This window comes from Nematolebias whitei, chromosome 3 (genome assembly GCF_014905685.2).
Source record: "Nematolebias whitei isolate Nwh7 chromosome 3, NemWhi1, whole genome shotgun sequence".
Classification (NCBI taxonomy): Eukaryota; Metazoa; Chordata; class Actinopteri; order Cyprinodontiformes; family Rivulidae; genus Nematolebias; species Nematolebias whitei.
In genome coordinates, this window is record NC_056500.1 from 8,864,728 (window position 1) to 8,882,638 (window position 17,911).

Below are 17,911 nucleotides of genomic sequence, written 5' to 3' on the forward strand. Positions count from 1 at the left end.
AACAAAGTTCTAAACCTAACCTGAGTATTAAAGCATGTATTTTTATCATTAAACGGAAGTGAAGCCACCACAGCTGTATTCTAGTTGCTCTAAGTATTTTGGAGGAAATGTGTGTTGTTGTTTTTTTGCGTTTCTGAGCATAAGCTCTAAAATTAAAGGGGAAATACTTTATTTGTTTTTTCTGCAGAGTTTTTTCTCTGTTTTGTACAACTGACCTGTTGTTTTAGCCTTTTTGTGATATTTTGGTGAAAGATCCAAATAAGTTGATTTCTCTTTAGGACCGATGATTTGAGGACTGTTCAACGTTAATTAAAACTTTATTTAATTAAATAATTGTGATCATCACTTTTAATTGTTACTTATTTTATTCAAATTTCCATTAATACTTTGTAGATTTTTTTTTTCTGTGTGACTGTATTCCTAAATTTAGTATCCATTGACTGTATTATTGGATTGTATTATTTGTAGTATCTATATGTATTGGGTGGAGGCTTTATATAAGTCCACTGGGCTTCTGCCTTTTCCTGCTCTGATTTTATTTTCTTCTTAATATTCTTTGATCTGTATTTTAATTGTGGAAACTAAACTAAACAGTTGAAGCTGAAACTGCTGACTTTAAATTTTACTTTTATTGAAATGTTTTTATTTAAGTCTGGTAGCCTTTCACTCTCTGTTATAGGTACTTTGTGCATAATAAAACTCAAAATGCTGCAAATTAATTTAAAAAATTGTGTTTTTACTGCATATCTGTGTATAATCCCCGTCCATCAGCTGCTCTGTGTCTCCCACCTTCAGCACATCGTGACGTGTCTGTTTTATCACCACACGGATGTTTCAGGACATCTGGGACAACGCAAACATAATTTCACACTTTATTGCAAACTAACCCATCTTGTTTTGGGATTTATTTTTATGGCCGGTCTCGGAAGATGAGCAATGTTTTCTGCATTCTTTAACATTTTGTTTCTTATTTCCTGTTTAAAGCAAAGAATAAAAAAAAAAAAAAAAAAAGGTCCACCAAGTTTTTACTCACATCTTCAAAAACCTAAAACCTCAGAAATAACTTCTAAACATGTTTATTTAGTTTGTCTATTTTTAAGACTCATTCAGCTGTAAATTGTCCAGGAATAAACTGATCAATAAGAATTTTCAGCCAAGTAATTAATTCAAATTCTGTTTTCTGGAGCAACTTAGTCTGAGTCAAATATTAAAAAAGCATCACAGAAACTCCACATTGTGACAGCACATTTGTGAAATGAAGTTTCATCTTTTCCTGTTTTCCAACTGAGACAGTAATTCTTTATAAGTGGGACATGTTTAAAGTTCAGACCAACAATAATAACTGAATGAATAACTTTAAAAACTGCTGTTCTTGAAGCTGAAACATTTTGATCCTCTTGAGACAGCAGTCAGCATTTTAATGTGCTGTACTGGGCCTGATGTTACAACTGCTGATGTTTGCAGCCTGGCATACACGAAGCAGTTTTACAAGAGCTCTGATGACATCACTCAGTCCTCAGGATGTTTCCCTGCTCCAATAAACAATCACTATCAGCCTTTTGCTGAACTTTCAGAGCTGCCGAGGAACCTTTGACTGGTTTTGTGATTGAAAGCGCGTCTGGTGTCACTTCCTCCTCACAACATCCAGATGATTGACCCAGTTAAACGCTCGTTCGTTCGTTCGTCATGTGAATCTGCAATTCAAACAGAAATTTAAAAAAGCTAAGCTCAAACATGACTGTTTCAGTTTGAATATGTTTGTTTCAGTAAGAGCTGCTAAAGTTTACAGAAAATAATAAAATATAATAATAATCTGACACCAGCGAGGGCCATTTTTAAGAACAACGTCATGTTTTTGCTGGTTTTTCAACCTCAACAGGAAGTCCTGCCTCTGGGAGGATTCTGTTATTGTGTTTGTTCCTAGAGATAAAAACTTCTAGGTGATTTCATGACTTCAGGCCTGCTGCAGTTACAGCTGATGAAATCCTGAGAGAACAGTTACTGAGCGACTGAATAAGTACTTGGGGACTTAATTAGTGACACCTCCAGCTTCAGTTCACGATGATCAGAATGTTCACATGTTGAGGTTTCAAAACTTGATGCTCCTGGTTTTTTATTTGTTCTCAGCTCTTTAATGTTTTCATGTTTTAGCAGGAAGTGGATTTTAGGCTGTTTATCTGCACATCAGGCTGATTATTTGTTTAAACCTGCAGTTGTTGAGGGTTTTCGTCGATTAGAAAAGTCACAAATGCACGTGTGGCTCACGCTCTTCCTTAGCGATGTGAAATGCAGGCATTAATGTGTACATGTGTGCACTGTTAGCAAAATATCTCACAAACAAGCAATTGGATTTCAATGAAACTACCTCTGCTGATTAACAGTCAACATATTTCAAGATGGCCCCCACAGCTAACTGAACTGAACAAACACATGAATGGCTACAACTCAGGCAATATTATAGATACTGGGCAAATAAGGGGTGTGGTAGTAGCTGAGAATATTCCAACAGATCATTTCAAAATAGTTGTTTAAATATATGGCATTACCTGTTGCTGGCAGCATTGTCTGTTAGTAAAATATGTCATGAACTACTGGATCGATTTTAGTGAAATTCTCAGAAAACAATCATTGGCAACATGAGGGGAAATAAATAAACATTAAAATAAACCAAAGGTTATGTTCACACTGCAGGTTTTAATGCTCACTTCCATTTTTTCACATATCTGTTTTATTGTTTAGTTTTTCAGTGGTGTATTAAATTATTATTAGAGCGTGACCGGCAGACTCCAGTGTGAACCGTTAACAGCGCTGAGGCAGCACGCATGCGCAGAAGAAGACGTGACGTCACAGTCAGCGCGCTGTGTTTGAGGAAGTAAATACGGATTGTGAATATTACATTAACAGATAAGGATGTTTTATTTGAGATAGGGAAATGTGACCTTGTTAAAACAGAATCTTCATATGTTGTTATTTTTAATAAATATCACATTCACACCTTGAAATATTTACAATAAGCCTAATTTCCAGGGGTTTTTTTAATAGCCTATATAAAATCCTTAAAACTAAGCTCAGATGCTAAAAAGCATCGAGCACCGATTGATGTTAACATTGTAAACTACTGTTTTATGTTCTGATATGTTATTTGTGTTTGTAATTAGTTATCTATTGTTCTGTTTTGTTCATATGCTCCACGTTTGCAATAAAAAATCATATTTTTTTTTTTTAATTAAATACGGATGGATGGCTACATCTGCTCCGATACACAAATTGAAGTTTACTCCGTTCCCTCTTTTCTGGTGTTCCAACAGGAGTCTGAACAGCAAACATCTCTGCCTCCAGTAACAAAGCAATCTATTAAAATATTTAATTTGTGCACTTTAAACCATTTATTACAATAATCTGCCTTTTGTATAAGATTTTTTTTAAGGATGCTACAATGTTATTCTGAATTTGTTGTGCAACCAGAAGCGATTAAATAATTATCTGAGGCTTGTTTCGGCCAGTGTTTACATTTGATCTATACTCCACCGCACGGAGAAACAAAAAAATAAAATAAAAAACTTCATTTTTTTTTAATATATATATATTTTTGTAAAAATTGTACTCAAATATCGATCTCATCGCGCTCGTATCGATACGAAGACTAGACGCGCTGGGATGGGGAGGCTCCTGACGCACATGGAGTCACCGCCCTGCAGCGCGCGCCTCAAGGCGCACGGGACTGACTGGTTACCACCCCTCTCCACACACACACAGCCCAGACCCGGAGAACACACACACACAGAGGGCTTCAACCGGTAAGACATGTTTCTTATTTTATACAAAAACATGAAGGGAAGGTTTCTTAAAGGTGAAAGACTGAGACGGTTTGTGTTGAGACGAGAGGAAACAACTTGAAGGAGTTTAATCAGAATTCAGTTTAATTAAAGCACCTGCGCATCAGGCACTCATTTCATTTCCGCTTTAATTACAGCCTTTTGCTGTGTTCTCTCTGTAGGACGACTAGTGTGTAGGACAGATGCAGGTGTCAGCTTGAGCTAAAAATACTGACACATGATCTCTAACCTTCATGTCAGCAGCGTGTCTGCTTCACTCAGACCCGTCTCAGTGTATTTCTGTTTTTATTATTATAAATGGGTAAAAATAAAGATCTGATTTACTACTGAAAGGGGTTTTATCTCAGTGTTTCCATGTAGTTTCACTCATCCTCACGCCTCGTAGTTTAATTAACTTTCTGAATCTTTAAACGTTTTTAAATTAGTATTATTAATCAGTCAGACAACATGGATTCAGTCACTTTTACCATTTTATTCCCCCATAACACATTTGTTATAAATGGTTTCAACATTGGTAATGAAAATACTCAACCAGGCTCAGACCTGAAAGGCTTTTTACTTCTCTCTGCTCATTTACAGTTAATTTTAAAGTTATGTGGCCTATTATTGTTTGGTTTTTCTAAGCTACATTTTCTTGAAATCAGGTGAACCTATAGACTAGGATGAATGCAGCTTTAGATGAGGATAGAAGACTTTGGCCAATCTCAAAGCAGAGAAGGTGAGATAAGCTGCTGTGATGAAAGAAAAGATTAATGAGTTAAATATTGAAAATTTTATGACGGAGTGGGTTTGAGAATATTTTATGTGTCTGCATTTAGTTTTTTCTAAAGGCAGGAAACTGAGGAAGGAAGGGAGGACAGCAAAGTTGAGATTGTTTTCAAAAAGTGTTGCCGCTTAGAAAGTGGGAAGAACTAAAATGTCAAAACGTTGGTTACGTACTGTAACCCCAGATTCTATGAGTATAAGCGTAGCCCTTTAAGGCCTTCGCTTTAGTGGTTTATCCCGTTATGCAGAGCATAAGCACTGAAAAAATTAGTCCACGCCCACCTGCTGTGTGGGCCCCACCCGGTCCATATAAATTACGTTAAGAGCGGGAAATCGGCTCCCAAAATAGCTTTTTTCTTCAGCCATTTAGGAGCCAGTGAGGCCCGACGCTTAAAGGGCTACGCTTATACTCATAGAATCTGGGGTTACAGTACGTAACCAACGTTCTATGTCGTATAAGCTTCGCCCTTTAAGGCCTTCGCTTTAGTGGGTAAAGGGCGAAGCCGATGTGGTCCTCGCCTCACTGGGTCCATTCGAACACAGTAAGAAGCGGAAGCTTGCCCAAAAAACGTCTTGTCACTCAGCTCCCCGTGTGCATAACTATGCATCGCGTAGTTATGTGCCATGCACAGACGCATGTTGTGTAGCTATGCGTTCTGACAAAGCATGAATACCCCGGAAAACTTTCAACGGGAAGAAGAAGTTGAAAAGAGGGGGGGGGGGGGGGCGGGCATGAACCAACTGGTTCATGGCTGAACAGTATAAACAGATTAATGTCCATAAATTGATTATAAATCAATTGAACTGATTGGTAACAATAATCGTGAACTGATTAGTGACAATAGAACCAAAATCATAGACACGACTTGTGACTGATAACAACATCTCACACTGTAATGCATGCAGACAGAAGTGAGCTTAAACAGAGTTCCATGAGAACAATAATATTCATTCTGTTAGAGCACTAAGGACAGAATGTGTCATGGAACGAGCCGTTACATCACGTAGGTAAAAGCGAATAAATGAGCAGGGTGTTGACCATGCAGCCGCAGTGCAAATGTCCTGCATTGACATACCATTATGCAGAGCAGTCGAAGATGCGATACCCCTGGTGGAGTGTGCTTAGAGGTTGACAGGAGGCTCTAGATCTGATGCTCTGTAGGCTTCAGAAATGGCCTCACACAGCCAGAGTGACAAGCGCTGGATGGATAATGGCGACCTGCAGAAGCATCTCTATAATGCACAAACAATTGTTGAGTTTGAAACGCATTGCAGCTGTGTGCGTTATGTAACACGTCAACGCCTGCACCGGGCAGAGAAGATGAAAAGATGCTTCCTCTTCTGATCTGTGGGGGGGAAAAGACCCCTCCAACGATATCACTCTTGATTTAAAAGAGCTCGTGATGTTTTAGGCATAAAAGCTGGGTTGGTCTTAAATCAGCTGAGCTGCCCGTCAGCCTAATTCTAAGGCATGACGAAGCAACAGAGAGGGCAGATAATTACTTATCCTCTTAGCGGGTGTTAAAAACCAGCAGCAGGGCTGTTTAAAGAGACAAGAATTTAAATGAAACCTGATCCAGAAGCTCAATTGGAGCTTTGATCAGGGCTCGCAGGACCAGCGTTAAATCCCACTGTGGAGCAAGTGGACATGAAGCAGGCCTGTGTCTCTGAACATCTTTTAGAAAAACGCTTCATCAGCGGGTGATTAAAAGCTGTTCTGTCTCCGAAAACCTTCGTGGCAGGAATAGATGACTGCAACTGTACGTTAAAGCGTACTGAAAACCAACTCCTTATCCATCAGCTGTTGTAGAAAAACAACACGCCGCCTAAAAAGCATGAGGTGGCCTCTAAACCTTCTCTGTACACCAGCGCTGAAAAGCCGTCCCCTTTGATGTGTACAGAACTGTGGTAGATGCAGCACGTGAATCTTGAATTGTGCACACTATCTCCTGAGGGAGACCCATCCTCTAAGTGGGACCGCTCAGCGGTCAGACCCACAGGTGTTGACCTATTTCTGGGTAACTCTTGGTCGCTCCTCCTGCCTGAAGGAGAGCATCCTCCCTCCACGACAGTTCCACGGCGACCCGACAACAGACGTTGCAGGCCTGGGAACCATGGTGCGTTCACACGCCGGGAGCCACCAGGAGAGCTGTCAATCCCTCCTCCTGAACTCGGTTCAGGAACCGTAAAAAACAGAGGAGGTGGGGGAAAAGAAACGCGTATAAAAGCGTTTTGGGCCACCGGCTGTGAGCAAATGCGTCCCCCCCCAGCGATGGATCGTCTCGCGGGCTCAGGGAAAACCATAGTTGACACTGAGCGTTCTTCTCACGTCGCAAACAGGTCCACAGCTGCTTGCCAACTTCTGCTGCGTCTGAAAACATCAGGTCTGGATGGAGGGTCCGGTCCACGTTCAGAACACCGGATATGTAAACCGCTCTAATAAAGAGCAGGTTTTGATGAACCCAACTCAGTAGCTTTCGCACAATGTGTAACATCTGAGCTGAACGCACACCCTTTGATGGTTATGTACGCAGCAGTCATCATGTTGTCTGTGTGAATCAACACGTGTTGATTCTGTAGCACGGGAGCAAAGTGTTGAATCACATTCAGTACTGTGCGACACTCCAAAAACATTGATGTGGGCTGATGTGTAGTGGGGCCACAGCGCCCCTACTGCTTGAGATAGGCATGTCCCCCCCCCCCCCCCCAGCCTGACAGCAACGTGTCAGTGAAGAAGACTGACCCGTGACGTGGGTCTGCTGAGGGGGACTCCCTCTGACAGGAAACAAGGTGTTTCCCCAGAGTCGGAGGTCTGCTTCCACAGAGGAAGGGACAATGATCATCCGTCGTTTTGTTTTACTGGATCCACATGCAGACGTGCAGAAACACCTCTGGAGGCGTCTCATGTGAAACAAACCAGCGGAACCACTGTGTGAGTGACATCATTTCAACAGCTTCATGACGGAGACAGCTGTTATCACTTGCCAGATCTTACGTGGCTGAGTTGACTTTTTTTAAAAAGTGTCGAATCTAGTTTGTGATAAACGAGTTTTCATGGTGGTTGAATTTAATTCCACTCCCAGAAACAAATGTCTGGGCCGGAAAAATCGAGCTTCTTCCCAATTTATGGCGAAGCCCAGATTTAACAGGTGTGATGTCAACACCTGATCCTGCATCAGCGCCTCCTGTCTGAATTGACAGGAGCAGCAGATCATCCAGGTAAAACAAAAACTCTCGTCTCTGTGTTTTAGAATGATCGGTATGCGTTCTCTGGATGTTAAACAACAGATCCAAGAACGGTCTCACCCCTCCGATCCGTGAGTAAAAAACCTTGTGTTTTCTCTCCCTTGGGGAACTCTGTAGATTACTTTTATCAGAAAACACTTGGATTTCTGCATTTAGGGATGAGATTTAGTCTGATGATGACGGGGCCGTTTTTTATAACTCCTCTGAATGGAGGGGTTCGGGTTGCAAACTGTAACTTGTACCATTTGCATAAAAACCTTGTCCATCCATCTGAAAAACGGCGAGCATGTTTTAGCCACTCTACGTAACGTTCGTAGGGTGAACGTGCGTTAAGTGATGTGTCATGTTTTGTACGGCTGTCAGCCGTCCGCCCCTCAACCGCCGTCATGCGTCGCGGGAATGTTTTCTGTGTGATCCCGGGCGAGACTTGTGCTGAGGCGAAGCGTGTGACAGCTGATGACGCGGTGGGGCTGCGCGTTTGACGTCGCTGTGCGAACGTTGAAAAGGCGGAGGGCGTGACTTCGTTTACGCCGTGCTGTTGGAGTGAAGGCTGCTAGCCCCGCGGGAGCACCCGTTGTCTCTGGAGGGACGCGCGCCGCTCTCGCTGGAGGGGCGCGCGCTGGAGGGAGGCGGGACTCATTACCGGGTTCTTCAGCTGCTTCACGTTTAGCTGCGTTGAGCTGCCGAAAGCTGAGACGCGGTGGTGACGGCTGCCCGCGTTGATTCGTCGAGACGGGTGTCGTTTCTTGTGAGAGAGAAGGGCCCCCACCCGAACCAGCCTGCGGACCACATTTATACCGATGTGAGCTGGTTAGCGCCGGCAGCTGTGTGTGTGCGCCAGCATCAACGTAGCGCTGTTGGATGGAGGCTGTTCATCTTAGTGATCGACTCGTCATGTCAGAGCGGCGGTGAGTTAAAATCCTGTTTAAGGACACCGGCTCATGTGGAGGCTGTTCCATCCCACAAGTGCGAGTTGACACCGCTTGAGTGAGGATCGTGCAGTTCTAGTTGGTAATGAGTTATTTTCGCTTACCGTTGTGCCGTGATCGACTCGTCATGTCTTAGAGCGACGGTGAGTTTAAAAACCTTTATTTAGGGACACCGGCTCGTGTGTGGGGCTGTTTCATCCCACGAGTGCGAGTTGACATCGCTTGGGTGAAAAACGTGCAGCCCGGGATTATAACGAGTTATTTTCACTTACCATCGTGCCCTGTAATCGACTAATAATGTCTTGGAGCGGCGGTGAGTTTAAAAAGCCTTATAAAGGACACCGGCTCTTATGTGTGCGGCCGCTGTGAGCTCATCCGGGCTTACAGACTGGCTAAAAAACAGACACTTGATCATTAATGATGATTTATTTCAACTTTCGTGTCACTTTTACACACACCCTCCGGAGACCGTCATTTTGAGAGCTTTCTCTCTCATGAGCTCTGCGATTGTTTGCCCAGAGCGCTGTCTTGCAGGCGAACTCTGGGGAAACGCTGAGCTGCAGGCTGCCGGAGTGAAGAGGGCTGGATTCTGACGGGCGGGGCTGGTGGTGGAACTCAGCGAGAGCCGCGGCCGTGGAAAAGTCGAAGCTTGCTCGCGACGGTCCCTCCAGCGGCTTCATCAGGTCTTGTGCAGATTCTCCGGCAGCGAGGGGAGTAACGAAGCCAGGTGGGTCGTTGGGTCATCGTCCTCCGCGCTGCAGTCCTCGACAGGCAAACCGTGGGAGAGGCACACATGTTGAGCTGGCGTCAGCTGCCTGACAGAGGGAGTTCTTGTCTCCAAGGCAGGTCTGCGGCCTTCAATCCCTTGGACATGCTATATGCTAGCAGCGCACGTTGTTGCTAACTGCGGCTGCCTGAAAACACATTGGTGGGCTCGATTGGAGAGCGTGTTCGCCGTCTGGTTCGTGTTCCTCCGGAGGGACGGGACGCTGCTCCGACCTGGGCAGCTTCGCTCCGGAAGCTTCCGCGAGGCTTGGCTCCAGGAGGGGTTACCGAGGAATAGCCCCGCTCGGTGAATCCCTCAACTCTGGTGATGGGAGCGGACTGGGGACCGACTCCTCTAATCTACCAGGAAAGAACCGTCTGCGGCCTCGCCCGTGGAACGTCCTGTTGGAACGCGAGGCCGTATGGATCAAGACGGTGAGCCACAGTGGAGCCCAGTGAAAAACAACCTTCCCGCCGATCATCCGAACTGGCGGGAAAAGGCGAGGGACGTAGAAAAAAAAGGGGTCCCTTCATGTCAGCCTCCTCCCGGGTTCCGCCGGGCAACCCCTGAGGGCGCTGTCGGCCGGGAGCGGTGTGATCGCCGATGCGAAACGAGGTGGGATGGGGTGAGCATTCACTCAGCCCCCCTCCACCTACACTACGCTCCCCGGGAGGGAATGAGCAGCGGGGGCTGCAGCTGAGCACGCCTTGCCCCGGAGGAACCATCCGGTTCGCCCCGAGGGTCGGCGATAAGAGGAAAAAACACAAGATGGCGTTGTCCAGCGTGTGGTGACCTGTCACTGGGAAATGTTCCACGACGCTTACCTTGGAATAAGACTGCTGTCATCTTCTCCTCGGGGAGGAGAACTCACCGGACGACCGGAGGTCGACTGCCGGGCCCAGCATCCTTCACAAGGTTGGTCATTTACACAATTTATCTTCTTTGTTCTTCTGACAGTGCTATATTAGCTCGCTGAAGAAAAAATGGGAGCCGATTTCCCGCTCTTAACGTAATTTATACGGACCGGGTGGGGCCCACACAGCAGGTGGGCGTGGACTAATTTTTTCAGTGCTTATGCTCTGCATAACGGGATAAACCACTAAAGCGAAGGCCTTAAAGGGCGAAGCTTATACGACATAGAACTGCGAAACAAACTCGTCTTTGTCGGCAATCTCTTTATACCGAGAAATGCTACAAAACGCACATAAATCATTTGCTTTTAGTTTCATTGTGCAGTAGGATTGTTTTTAAGTTTGATTTTTCTTTTGTTTAAAGGTTAGAAATATTTTAACTATCAAGCCTGCAAAAGCAGATTTTGTAGTCATTAAAACGTACTTTGTTATAAAAATATATCTTTTTTCAGGTTTAGCACTAAAAGAATCAGGTATTTTTCTCCCAGAGAGCTACAGTGATCACAAACAAAGGGGATTTAATCCAAAAGTACTTTTGTTTTTACCCTCAAAAACACTAGACAGAAACAATATAAAGCACAAGTTGCTTATTACCGTAATTCTCGGACTACAGAACACACCTGTCTCTAAGCCGCACATATTAAATATAAGATGAATCATAAATTTGGACATAAATAAGACGCTCCGGTTATTAAGCAGCGGGTGTTCATCGTCAAGAACTTTGCCCAGCTAGCATGCAGCTTTCTTGTTGTAGTACAAGAATCAGCCACCAGATGGCGCTTCACAGAATATAACTTGCTTTCAACAAACGCTCCTGCGTGATCGTCACGAGTCTTCACGAAGCTTCACTGTCTGACTCGTGGTTACAACCATTATACCTTCAAAATGAACACAATAACTATCTAAGCATAATCAAGCCTTAATATATATATATATATTATATATATATATATATATATAATACTAAAATAAATATAGCGTTCCTACTTCATGGTTTTTATTATTACGGGGGTCTCTGGAACGTAACCCCCGCGATAATCCAGGGACTACAATCTTCAAAGAAAATTACATAGGATAGAAGTTTATTTCAGGTAAGATTAAACATTAACCTCAAGTGAAAAACTATGTTTGAGAAAGATTTCATTCCTTTACCTCAACTCGGGTTAAACCCATCAACTTGTTTAAATGTTAACCCGACCATAAGAAGAGTTAGTCATAAAGAAACTTTATGGCCTAAAAAAATCTATATGATCAGATTCAGAAAACCCCTCTGCTGCTCATTGTTCCAGTTAAAAGTGAAAATGTTATTTTATTCAACGTGCTCCCTTGTATTTAGCGATATATGTTGGTTGAGAAAACGTGTAATATTTTTGTCACGGGTGAAACAGAGGGTGGGCTGGTTTTCTCTGAGAAAGGTAAATTTGACCGTGTACACTTTGGCCTTTCTTCTCACAAATCTTATCAGATTAGTCTGAGGAGACCTTGGAGTTCAGGTTCTCTTTCCCAGAAGTGTTACGTTTTTTTTGTGTGTGTTTTTTTTCTAGAATAGCAGAATGCTATTGCAACAAGTTTCTGCTTCATCAGTGAAAACAGACCTGGTGCTGAAGCTCCGCTCCAAACCTGCTGTGGAACCGGTTTGGTCATGGTGGACCCCCACAACCATTTAACTGTCAGTCTTGAGTTTCAGCCTCCTCCCTCTTTTAAATGAGCAGTCTTGCATTTCCCCCTATTTGTTATTAAAATAATAATCTACACGTTTAGCTTGTAGTAAGGAGTTCTGATGGAGATTTGTATTTTTCTCTACTCACAATTCCCTGAATCACTGACTGCAGCTCCTTAAATGCTGTTTCAATTAACTGGAAAGTTCACAGTTTCTCTATAAAGGATTTTAAAAAGCGTTTTTATCCTAAAACTGATAAGTTGTGATAGTTCTGCTGATCTAAACCCAGCAAACTCATTACTAATCACTTCACATGAATGAAAAACCTATTTTAGCTTGAGAGACGTTTCGCCCTCCATCAGTCTGAGGAGTCACAAAGAAACTGTTTTCTCCACTAAACAGTTCATTCCCACAGTGGACCAACCAGTTTGCTGGTGATAAGATGGTTTCTGGGGGCTGTCCTCTCCACCGTCGACTCCTCCCTAGTTGCCAGAGCCAAAGTGGTTCACAGTTTCTTTGTGACTCCTCAGACTGATGAAGTCCTTCGGATGGAGAGCGAAACGTCTCTCAATGATAAAAGAAACTGTCCAGATGACTTGACTGAACATTGTTGGATTTTTTTTTACCTGGATTGTTGAGCATGACCCTTGATGTCTATTAGCTTGTATGTATAGTAGCTCACTTTGAGCTTTGCACCTTTTTTTGCAAACTCTGAGTCATGTGCTAAAATGTCTAATTATATATGAAACAGGAATAATGAGAAACAAATCTCAAACATACTGAGCATGCTCTGTGAACTTGCAAAAAAATGTTTTAAGCATTTGGTGAAAAGCATAAAGCAACATGAAACACTTTCTCTTAAGCAACTGTTTTAGATTTGTCCAAATCTTGTCTATTTCCAGAGATTTGGGAAACTCTTTTTTTTTTTTTTAAATGTTCACAGTTTTTTAAAGTATCTATCAAAGATGAAGCATCCTCTCAATGTATTTGCATTTGGACACACCTTTTTTTTTCATTTAACTAAGTCTTAAAACTCCAAACTTTCCTTTGTTTTTATGTTGTTGTTTTTTTATCTGAAGGAAAAAAGATTCACTCATGTTTTGTGAAAGAGTCAGTCATGCGATGAGGTAATGGTGGGAGTTTTTCTTTTCAGTTCACATTAATCTAAATGACAGTTTTTCTGCAATGAGTTAATGTCTCACTGTACCTTTTTACCAACACATATTCCACCCATACTGTGGAGACATGACTATGTTTTGGTTTGTTGCCACCAGCAACACCCGATGTGTCAGTTGGCGGAGCATTCGAACTTCGAACGCTCAGTCTGCTCGCTGTGATTCATGCCAAGCAGGACTCCTTCATGCTGGACGTCGACCCCGCTCTTCACCGCAGATACAAACGTTGCACATGATGTGTATCTGCCACTCTTATACTCGCCAAATAACTTGAGCTGTTCTCTTTCCTGCGCCGTCGCCGTGCTCTGAGCATCAGCAGCACAATGATGTCACTGCTGACACACAAAGCAGCTCTGTCAAAGTGCGTCGTGATGCTATGGGCTAAAAAAATCCTGCTAGCATGGTTCAACCCTGAAATAATGGGATATCATATCATTTTCATAAGCTAGTCTTTGGGGAGTGGTGGCGCAGAGGTTGGAGAAGATGGGCCTGTGATCGGAAAGTCACAGGTTCAACTCCCCTGACTGACAACAGCAAAACTGTGGGTGGAAAAGGTGAAACACCCACACCTGCCTCAACCCTCATTTGCCCCACTCTGGGCCCTTGAAAAAGGCCCTTAACCCCCACCATTCGATCCCAAACGGGTCTCTCTTGAAAATGAGTTGGCATGACTCAATGCGACTACCTGTATAAATAAAGGGTAAATAAAATTTTAAAATAGTCTAAACCTGCTAAACATCTCTACGCACATAATGTGAGTTTCAGGTTTTCGTCGGTTTCTGCCTTCCTGTGGAGTAAGAAATACCATTTAGCAGCACGAGAGAATGCAAATAAGGTTTTTTGTGTGCACAACCTCAACTACATCCATCCTTCTTCCTTTCTCATTCACCCAGATTGCCTGACGATAATAAGAGACAGTGCTTCTTTTGCTTTGCTTTCAAAGGGTTAATGAAGTAGCACGGTGTAGTGTGGAGCACAGTCTTCAAAGTTCATGCTCAATAATCCAGGTAGAACATCCAACAAAGTTCAGTCAGGTCATCCGGACGGTTTCTTTTTTTTTGTTGTTGTTGTTGAGACATTTCATCCTTCATACGAAGGACTGTAGCACAGTATTTGGTACAGTATGTAGTACAGTATTTGATACAGTATGCATAGCACAACATTTGGTACAGTATGTAGTACAGTATTTGATACAGTATGCATAGCACAACATTTGGTACAGTATTTGGTACAGTATCTAGCACAGTATTTGGTGCAGTATGCGGCACAGTATTTGGTGCAGTATGCAGCACAGTATTTGGTGTAGTATGTAGCACAGTATTTGGTGTAGTATGTAGCACAGTATTTGGTGCAGTATGTAGCACAGTATTTGTTGCAGTATGTGACACAGTATTTGGTGCAGTATGCAGCACAGTATTTGGTGTAGTATGTATCACATTATTTGGTGCAGTATGTAGCACAGTATTTGGTGCAGTATGTAGTACAGTATTTGGTACAGTATGCATAGCACAACATTTGGTACAGTATGTAGCACAATATTTGGTACAGTATCTAGCACAGTATTTGGTGCAGTATGTGGCACAGTATTTGGTGTAGTATGCAGCACAGTATATATTACAGTTTGCAGCACAGTATATATTACAGTATGTAGCACAGTATTTGGTGCAGTATGCGGCACAGTATATGGTGCAGTATGTAGCACAGTATTTGGTGCAGTATGTAGCACAGTATATATATTACAGTATGTAGCACAGTATATATTACAGTATGTAGCACAGTATTTGGTGCAGTATGTAGCACAGTATTTGGTGCAGTATGTGGCACAAGAAAATATAGATTGGTCACTGAGGTCACACGGGGGAACATGGCAGGAATCAGCATTCATACGATTATAATTTAAAAACTAGCATTTGAATAAATGTATGTTTACACTTTACATGCCAAAGATTCAAACCAAAATCTTGCACGAACTGTTAATGAATTGGGGATGACTATCAGCTACTACCACACAAAATTCCAGCTGAATTAACAGAGTAGAGCCACTTTTGTGTGCACTACGGTTGACTAGCTGTGATGGTCATCATTCATTCAACATTTATTTATACAGGTTAGTCCCATTGAGCCTCGGGGTCTCATTTACAAGAGAGACCTGATTTTATCTCGACTACAGCCCCAAATCTCAAATGAGTTGAAAAGGATGTTCTGTGGATGCATTCTCATCTACCTGCCAGCTGTGCTCGAGTGCCTGACCACTGAGATCCTGGAACTAGCAGGAAACACGGCTCATGACAGTGGAGGGACAGGATCGTCCCTCGGCACCTACAGATGGCTCTCCGCAGCGACGAGGAGCTCGGCAGGCTGCTGGGAGGAGTGGCCATCGCTCTGGGAGGAGTTCTGCCCGACATTCGGGTGGTCCTACAGACCGGGGGAACCAAGAGGCCAGCCGAGTCTGAGTAGACAGATCGGACGGCATCTGCAGCCAGTTTCTTAGGATCCACTGTGGGATGGACCTTTACAATAAATCCTTCCTGTTTACAGCCATCAGCATCTATAACATCTCTTAATGAAATGAGGATAACGAGTTACAACAACAAATAATTTCCCTTTGGGATTAATAAAGTATTTTTGAATTGAAATGAATTGAATTGAATTGAATCATAGCATATTCACAACAGTAGACAATCACAAAAGAATGCATACTAATTGAGAATAACAAATGAAAGAAAATGGTATTTAAAAAAAATTAAACAAAAACAGCTACTGGTAGATTATAAAGTGAAGTAGAAAACTAAAAACAGGAACATGTCTGCATTGATCATGAATCAGGTGGACTCCCAAAGTTTTTCAAATTTCTTAATTACATTCTGAGAGTTTCATTAAAGTCCGTCCAGCTGCTCATGCAATATTTTGCTAACAGAAACAAACACAATCAACAGCACTGTCAAAATGAGGGTCAGCAGCCAGCAAATTTAAGACGACTGATCAGCTATCTGATGTAATATTCCAAAGATAGATGTTTTTATGTATTTATTTTGGCAGTTTTAATGAGCTAACTATCAGAGTTCTTGTAAAAAAAAAAAACTTTGTCAGCATTACATTTATCAGTAGATTTCCAGGGTGCAGCTGTGTGTTATCTGGTGTCATGTTGTCACTGTACAGAGCCAGTCAGAGAGGTTTGTTTTGCCATTTCAGCTATGTACAAGTACATATTGAAATGAAACAGCGTTTCTCCAGGATGACAGTGCAACACAGAACATAAAGTGCCAAACAATACAACACACACAGTGCAGATACACAACATAACAGATCAATAATTAATACAAAGACACATCTCTAAACATTCTAACCTAAACAAGTAATTAAGCAACAAGAGTAGAGACACTGTAGATGGTACACGAGGTAGAAACATGTTCTGACTTGTGGTTGGCAGCAGTGTCAAGTTTTTAGCTGAGTAACGTGCAAAAAAAAATGCTACAACTTGAGCAGATTGCAAAATCATGCAAGTAACGGGGGGGAAATCATCACACCATCTTGAAGGTTGTTGGTTTCTAACTAGTTTCTTGACTGTAGCAGCGTCTGGCGGTTGTAAACTATGGTAGTTTCGGTTCCCATACATTTATGAGTGAGGTGGTCTCGAACATGTAAATAAAATTAACAGCGAAAATACAAAAAGAACCACAGTTTTTCTACGCCAGAGCAGCCGTTGCATGTTAACGTGCCGCCATGTGATGCCCTGATGCATGGTCAATAATCCAGGTAGAAAAATCAGGTCAAAAAGAAAAAAATATTGTTGAACGTTTCAGCTTTTATCCAAAAGACTTTGTCAGTCTGAGGAGCTGCAATAAACTCTGTCTTATCATACCTACCTTAACTAAAACTTAAATTGGGTTTCTTTTTTAGAAACAAAAAGTGTTTCTCACACCAAGGCAGAAGGCACCTGATTGTTTCAACTATTCTGCCCCTGGTGGATTATGGAGATCTGCTATTTATGAACTCTTCAGCCCAGGTTTTGAAAAAATTGGATGCTGCATATCATTGTGCCCTCCGTTTTATGACTGACTGTGGCTATCGAACACATCACTGCACTTTGTTTGCTACAGCAAAATGTCCCTCTTTGACTGACCGCAGACTTTCTCACTTGTTGGTTTTTGTCTATAAATGCATCCTTGGGCATCTTCCTACATATTTATGTTCACTTTTATCTAGAACTAACAACCATTATAGTCTGCGCTCTCAGGACATCATTTTGATGCAGGTCCCAAAGGTCAGAACTGAACTGGGTAAAAAGGCTTTTAAATATTTCGTCCCTGGAATATTCTGCAGAAGGATTTAAGGTTATCATCTCTTGTTACATTGGGACAATTTAAGTCAATTCTAAAGGAACGAGAGCTCAGATCACTTGGCTCCTGTAACTGCTCTAATGTGGAATTAATGTGATTGCTCCTGGATATGTATTTGTGTAATTGATTTAGTATTTTGGATTTGTTGTATGTTTTATGCTGTTGTCTTGGCCAGGTCACTCTTGGAAACGAGATTTTTAATCTCAATGAGTTATTTTCCTGGTTAAATAAAGGATACATACATACATACATACATACATACATACATACATACATACATACA

The 17,911-nt window shown here is 42.3% G+C and overlaps 1 protein-coding gene across 1 annotated transcript in view; it reads left to right on the forward strand.

The window, feature by feature from the left end:
* The first annotated feature begins 3,771 nt into the window (after window positions 1-3,771).
* Window positions 3,772-17,911, forward strand: part of LOC119407675 (N-acetyllactosaminide beta-1,3-N-acetylglucosaminyltransferase 3) — a 21,672-nt gene continuing 7,532 nt past the window's right edge. Inside the window, exon 1 of the mRNA XM_037674494.1 lies at window positions 3,772-3,797. The gene's annotated coding sequence lies outside the window, so the exon portion shown is untranslated. The remainder of the gene's footprint in view (window positions 3,798-17,911) is intronic.